Source organism: Nomia melanderi, unplaced genomic scaffold, assembly GCF_051020985.1.
Source record: "Nomia melanderi isolate GNS246 unplaced genomic scaffold, iyNomMela1 scaffold0504, whole genome shotgun sequence".
In the NCBI taxonomy this organism is placed as follows: domain Eukaryota; kingdom Metazoa; phylum Arthropoda; class Insecta; order Hymenoptera; family Halictidae; genus Nomia; species Nomia melanderi.
Genome location: NW_027475618.1, coordinates 27,501 through 35,000, shown reverse-complemented (window position 1 = coordinate 35,000; position 7,500 = coordinate 27,501). Strand labels below are relative to the sequence as shown.

At 50.2% G+C, this 7,500-nt stretch overlaps 1 non-coding gene across 1 annotated transcript; it reads left to right on the top strand.

Moving 5' to 3' along the window:
* The first annotated feature begins 6,833 nt into the window (after nt 1-6,833).
* Nucleotides 6,834-6,988, top strand: LOC143176353 (5.8S ribosomal RNA). Its single transcript, XR_013000913.1, has one exon. It is a non-coding gene; the product is annotated as a 5.8S ribosomal RNA (ribosomal RNA).
* Nucleotides 6,989-7,500: the final 512 nt, after the last annotated feature.

Below are 7,500 nucleotides of genomic sequence, written 5' to 3'. Positions count from 1 at the left end.
GAAAGATACATACATATATATATATAAGTGTACGAGTTCAATTTCTGCACACACTCGATACACAAGAGAAATAATATTATATATACAGAGGAGGAAGGAGCGATAAACGTGCAACAACGCTTCCTCGTGAAAAATACTTGAACGATCATGCACAGAGAGGTATCTCGATACCTGCTTTGCTGTATGACTAGACGGCTTACGCGCGGAGAGTTCATCTCCCGTCCGTCGGAAATTTCGAACGGCTTACGCGCGGAGAAATACACTTCTCCCGTCCGTCGAAATTTTTTTTTTTTACTTTGAACAAGGCGCATAGAGCCCGCCGAACCACGATTTCCGTGCGTCTTACATCTTTCGACGATGGGACGATCCACGCGAAGAGTTGTTTCGTGCTCGCGCGAGGTGCGATAGCGTCGATTCGCTTTTCTGTACGGGGAGAAATAGAACGATGAGTTGACTTATCGGGTCTTCGTTGGAATTACCGTCGCTGGCATTGTAAACTCCAGATGACCTTGTGATTCCTTCGTCGGGCACTGGTAAAGGGTGGCGATGATTCGTTCTATAATAGAAATACCCGTCGTAGCGATTCGGCCGAGACACCCGCCACGAAACACTCTCTCGTCGTGGAATCCCCGCGTCGGAGAGTAAAACGCGCGAAGGCTTACTATGAGAGAAGAAATAGTATATGCCGGTGGTTCGCGTGTGTAGGCTCTATACGAAATTGCGATTCAAGAGAGTAGGAAAAGACGCGATGAACCACGATTTCCGTGCGTCTTACGTCTCTCGACGATGGGACGATCCACGCGAAGAGTTGTTACGTGCTCGCGCGAGGTGCGATAGCGTCGATTCGCTTTTCTGTACGGGGAGAAATAGAACGATGAGCTGACTTATCGGGTCTTCGTTGGAATTACCGTCGCTGGCATTGTAAACTCCAGATGACCTTGTGATTCCTTCGTCGGGCACTGGTAAAGGGTGGCGATGATTCGTTCTATAATAGAAATACCCGTCGTAGCGTTTCGGCCTAGTCACCCGCCACGAAACACTCTCTCGTCGTGGAATCCCCGCGTCGGAGAGTAAAACGCCGAAGGCTTACTTATGAAACTTACGTCTCTCGACGATGGGACGATCCACGCGAAGAGTTGTTACGTGCACGCGTATGGTGCGATTGCGTCGATTCGCTTTTCTGTACGGGGAGCAATAGAACGTTGAGTTGACTTATCGGGTCTTCGTTGGAATTACCGTCGCTGGCATTGTAAACTCCAGATGACCTTGTGATTCCTTCGTCGGGCACTGGTAAAGGGTGGCGATGATGCGTTCTATAATAGAAATACCCGTCGTAGCGTTTCTTCCGAGTCAACCCGCTCACGAAACACTCTCTCGTCGTGGAATCCCCGCGTCGGAGAGTAAAACGCGAATTCATAGTATGGAAACTTACGTCTCTCGACGATGGGACGATCCACGCGAAGAGTTGTTACGTGCACGCGTATGGTGCGATTGCGTCGATTCGCTTTTCTGTACGGGGAGTAATAGAACGTTGAGTTGACTTATCGGGTCTTCGTTGGAATTACCGTCGCTGGCATTGTAAACTCCAGATGACCTTGTGATTCCTTCGTCGGGCACTGGTAAAGGGTGGCGATGATGCGTTCTATAATAGAAATACCCGTCGTAGCGTTTCTTCCGAGTCAACCCGCTCACGAAACTCTCTCTCGTCGTGGAATCCCCGCGTCGGAGAGTAAAACGCGAATTCATACTATGAAAACTTACGTCTCTCGACGATGGGACGATCCACGCGAAGAGTTGTTTACGTGCACGCGTATGGTGCGATTGCGTCGATTCGCTTTTCTGTACGGGGAGAAATAGAACGTTGAGTTGACTTATCGGGTCTTCGTTGGAATTACCGTCGCTGGCATTGTAAACTCCAGATGACCTTGTGATTCCTTCGTCGGGCACTGGTAAAGGGTGGCGATGATGCGTTCTATAATAGAAATACCCGTCGTAGCGTTTCTTCCGAGTCAACCCGCTCACGAAACTCTCTCTCGTCGTGGAATCCCCGCGTCGGAGAGTAAAACGCGAATTAATACTATGAAAACTTACGTCTCTCGACGATGGGACGATCCACGCGAAGAGTTGTTTACGTGCACGCGTATGGTGCGATTGCGTCGATTCGCTTTTCTGTACGGGGAGAAATAGAACGTTGAGTTGACTTATCGGGTCTTCGTTGGAATTACCGTCGCTGGCATTGTAAACTCCAGATGACCTTGTGATTCCTTCGTCGGGCACTGGTAAAGGGTGGCGATGATGCGTTCTATAATAGAAATACCCGTCGTAGCGTTTCTTCCGAGTCAACCCGCTCACGAAACACTCTCTCGTCGTGGAATCCCCGCGTCGGAGAGTAAAACGCGAATTCATAGTATGGAAACTTACGTCTCTCGACGATGGGACGATCCACGCGAAGAGTTGTTACGTGCACGCGTATGGTGCGATTGCGTCGATTCGCTTTTCTGTACGGGGAGTAATAGAACGTTGAGTTGACTTATCGGGTCTTCGTTGGAATTACCGTCGCTGGCATTGTAAACTCCAGATGACCTTGTGATTCCTTCGTCGGGCACTGGTAAAGGGTGGCGATGATGCGTTCTATAATAGAAATACCCGTCGTAGCGTTTCTTCCGAGTCAACCCGCTCACGAAACTCTCTCTCGTCGTGGAATCCCCGCGTCGGAGAGTAAAACGCGAATTCATAGTATGGAAACTTACGTCTCTCGACGATGGGACGATCCACGCGAAGAGTTGTTACGTGCACGCGTATGGTGCGATTGCGTCGATTCGCTTTTCTGTACGGGGAGCAATAGAACGTTGAGTTGACTTATCGGGTCTTCGTTGGAATTACCGTCGCTGGCATTGTAAACTCCAGATGACCTTGTGATTCCTTCGTCGGGCACTGGTAAAGGGTGGCGATGATGCGTTCTATAATAGAAATACCCGTCGTAGCGTTTCTTCCGAGTCAACCCGCTCACGAAACTCTCTCTCGTCGTGGAATCCCCGCGTCGGAGAGTAAAACGCGAATTCATAGTATGGAAACTTACGTCTCTCGACGATGGGACGATCCACGCGAAGAGTTGTTACGTGCACGCGTATGGTGCGATTGCGTCGATTCGCTTTTCTGTACGGGGAGCAATAGAACGTTGAGTTGACTTATCGGGTCTTCGTTGGAATTACCGTCGCTGGCATTGTAAACTCCAGATGACCTTGTGATTCCTTCGTCGGGCACTGGTAAAGGGTGGCGATGATGCGTTCTATAATAGAAATACCCGTCGTAGCGTTTCTTCCGAGTCAACCCGCTCACGAAACTCTCTCTCGTCGTGGAATCCCCGCGTCGGAGGGTAAAACGCGATATATAATAGTATATGCCAGTGGTTCGCGCGCGTCGTCTCTGAGATACGCGGTCGACAGAGTTCCGAAAACACGTGATGTGCCACGATTTCCGTGCGTCTTACATCTTTCGACGATGGGACGATCCACGCGAAGAGAACGTTCGTGCTTGCGTGAGGTGCAACAGCGTCGATTCGCTTTTCTGTACGGGGAGAAATAGAACGTTGAGTTGACTTATCGGGTCTTCGTTGGAATTACCGTCGCTGGCATTGTAAACTCCAGATGACCTTGTGATTCCTTCGTCGGGCACTGGTAAAGGGTGGCGATGATTCGTTCTATAATAGTAATACCCGTCGTAGCGTTTCGACCGATGTCACCCGCCACGAAAGTCTCTCTCGACGTGGAAACCCCGCGCCGAAGAGTAAACGCGAAGGCTTACCATACGAAAGAAAACGGTATTATACGCCTGTGGTATGTGCGTCTCGGCTCTGTGATACGCGATCGGCAGAGTTACAAAAAAACGTTGATGGGCCACGATTTCCGTGCGTCTTACATCTTTCGACGATGGGACGATCCACGCGAAGAGTAGTTACGTGCTCGCGCGAGGTGCGATAGCGTCGATTCGCTTTTCTGTACGGGGAGAAATAGAACGATGAGTTGACTTATCGGGTCTTCGTTGGAATTACCGTCGCTGGCATTGTGAACTCCAGATGACCTTGTGATTCCTTCGTCGGGCACTGGTAAAGGGTGGCGATGATTCGTTCTATAATAGAAATACCCGTCGTAGCGATTCGGCCGAGTCACCCGCCACGAAACTCTCTCTCGTCGTGGAATCCCCATGTCGGAGAGTAAAACGCGAAGGCTAACTATATATAAGAAATATATAGTATTATTTATGCCTGTGGTTCTCCGTTTGCCCTACTCTCAGATACGCGACTCGGAGAGTTACGAATAATCGTGATGGACCACGATTTCTGTACGTCTTACATCTTTCGACGATGGGACGATCCACGCGAAGAGATCATTCCTGCTTGCGTGAGGTGCGATAGCGCCGATTCGCTTTTCTGTACGGGGAGAAATAGAACGATGAGTTGACTTATCGGGTCTTCGTTGGAATTACCGTCGCTGGCATTGTAAACTCCAGATGACCTTGTGATTCCTTCGTCGGGCACTGGTAAAGGGTGGCGATGATTCGTTCTATAATAGAAATACCCGTCGTAGCGATTCGGCCGTGTCACCCGCCACGAAAATCTCTCTCGTCGTGGAATCCCCGCGTCGTAGAGTAAACGCGAAGGCTTGCTATAGAAGACTATAGTTTATACGCCTGTGGTTCACCGGTTGCCTGCTCTCCGGGGTACGCGATCGCGCAGGAGTTACGGAAGAACTTGATGGGCCACGATCTCCAAGCGGCTATATCTTTCGACGATGGGACGATTCACGCGAAGAGAACGTTCGTGCATGCGTGAGGTGCGATAGCGTTGATTCGCTTGTCTGTACGGGGAGAAATAGAACGATGAGTTGACTTATCGGGTCTTCGTTGGAATTACCGTCGCTGGCATTGTAAACTCCAGATGACCTTGTGATTCCTTCGTCGGGCACTGGTAAAGGGTGGCGATGATTCGTTCTATAATAGAAATACCCGTCGTAGCGTTTCGACCGATGTCACCCGCCACGAAATTCTCTCTCGTCGTGGAATCCCCGCGTCGGAGAGTAACCGCCGAAGGCTTGCTATAGAAGACTATAGTTTATACGCCTGTGGTTCACCGGTTGCCGGCTCTCCGGGGCACGCGATCGCGCGAAGGTTACGGAGGGACGTGAAGCGCCCGAGCAATGAAACGTCCGCAGGAGGAAACGAGCAACCGCCGAACATTGTTTCGCGACGTTTCCATAATGTATTGTCGTTTCGCTCGCATCCCGCTTCTTTCCCCTAGTTTCCTCGACGCGTAGTTTCGCAGCCTTAGTGGACGAATCATTCTCGATTCGAGGAAAGATATGCAGTGGGGCGTGCAATGAGCCCGCCAGAGACCACGATCTCCAATGCGTCTTTACATCTTTCGACGATGGGATGATCCACGCGAAGAGAACGTTCGTGCTTGCGCGAGGTGCGTTAGCGTCGATTCGCTTTTCTGTACGGGGAGAAATAGAACGATGAGTTGACTTATCGGGTCTTCGTTGGAATTACCGTCGCTGGCATTGTAAACTCCAGATGACCTTGTGATTCCTTCGTCGGGCACTGGTAAAGGGTGGCGATGATTCGTTCTATAATAGAAATACCCGTCGTAGCGATTCGGCCGAGTCACCCGCCACGAAACTGTCTCTCTTTCGTCGTGGAAACCCCGCGTCGGAGAGTAAAACGCGCGAAGGCTGTGACTGTAACATATATATATACAGTATACAATGCCTGTGGTTTTTGCGCGTGTCGGCTCTTCGGTATACGCGATCGGCCAGAGTTACGGAGGGACGGTGAAGCGCACGAGAAATTGAAACGGCCGCACGATTGGAACCGAGCAACCGTCGAACATTGTTTCGCGACGTTTCCATAATGCGTTTTCGTTTCGCTCGCATACCGCTTCTTTTCCCCTAGTCTCTGAGACGCGTTTTCGAGCCGTTCTTCTACTATCGATTCTCGTAGAGAGAAGGGACCGGGTAGTCTGGAAGTGGAACCCGCATCTTGCGTGTACCGTACACGGAATTGAGAGGACCGGCCGTGAAGCTCGTTTTAAAGCCGTGCGTCTGACACCCAACTCTTGCGCGCCAATTTCGCGGCAAGAGATAATATGGGACGAATGACCGGCAAAGAGCCAGCTGTGAAGTCTGTTTTTTTAATCGAATCCGTGGACGTGTGTATGCCGTAGCGTCGCTCGTCGTGTTCGTTCATGGTCGTTCCGAGAGAAAGAACGAAAGCGGTAACGAAGGGACCGGCCGTGAAGCTCGTTTTAAAGCCGCGCGTCTGACACCCAACTCTTGCGCGCCAATTTCGCGGCAAGAGATAACATGGGACGAATGACCGGCAAAGAGCCAGCTGTGAAGTCTTTTTTCATTATTTGCTTTCAATCGATCGATCGGTACGATTCGTGCAACGTTTCGCGCGATGCGACGCGAAAACATGCGCGCAACAATAGATGCGTCTGATCGGAAGAACGCGAGGGTCGACTGCACGCGATGGATTCAGTATCGGGTAGGATACAAAATATATCCCCGTCGTTTCCACGCGTGCGAGTCTTCTGCGTCTTTCGCGGGTTTTTGAATGCACTATACGCCCGGAACGTCGAGAAATATATACATATTACTTGAACGTTTTTCGTCTCGAAAGGCTTCGGTGTCGTCTCCAAGGCGACGCCTGAATCTCCTTCGCGCGCTGGTCGGAGATTCAGGTATCAACTTTTATCTTCTCTTTGAAAGAAGAGAGATATTAGGTCGAACAAATGAGAATAAAATTATATATGTGAAATATAAAATTTATACGATTACCCTGAACGGTGGATCACTTGGCTCGTGGGTCGATGAAGAACGCAGCTAATTGCGCGTCAACGTGTGAACTGCAGGACACATGAACATCGACATTTCGAACGCACATTGCGGTCCACGGATACAATTCCTGGACCACGCCTGGCTGAGGGTCGTTTACGTACCATACACTGCTTGCGTAGCTCTGTCAAATCCCCGCAGTCGTTCACCTCTTCGGATCGAACGTTTTTTTACCGAAGGGCGCAAAGAACGTTTCTGAGTCGGGTTAAGAGAAGGATGCTACGTACGAGCGAACGATGGGTGTCTCGTCGGCGTTTGTCGCGGACACGCGAAAATTCTGTGAATTTCACGGACAGTGTACGTTCTAGTTGTTGCAAAACGATCGGAATCGTTTGTATGGACTCGCGTGAGTGTTCGCGGCGTCGTGCGTCGTTCAATTACGACCGCCCGCGGATACCGCTCCACTGCGATATGGATCTGAGCGACAACTTTTTCGGCTGTTCGTGAGATGAACGGTTTCGTGTGTTTAGAAAAATTTTTTTTCCCGCGCTCCCGACGTCACCTGAAATGATGCGTCAGAGGTGAAAGAAAATATTAAGAAGTCGAGAGAGAGAGAGACTACACACGTTTTATTCATATTTTGTATACCGTGCGTGAGACGGATGTG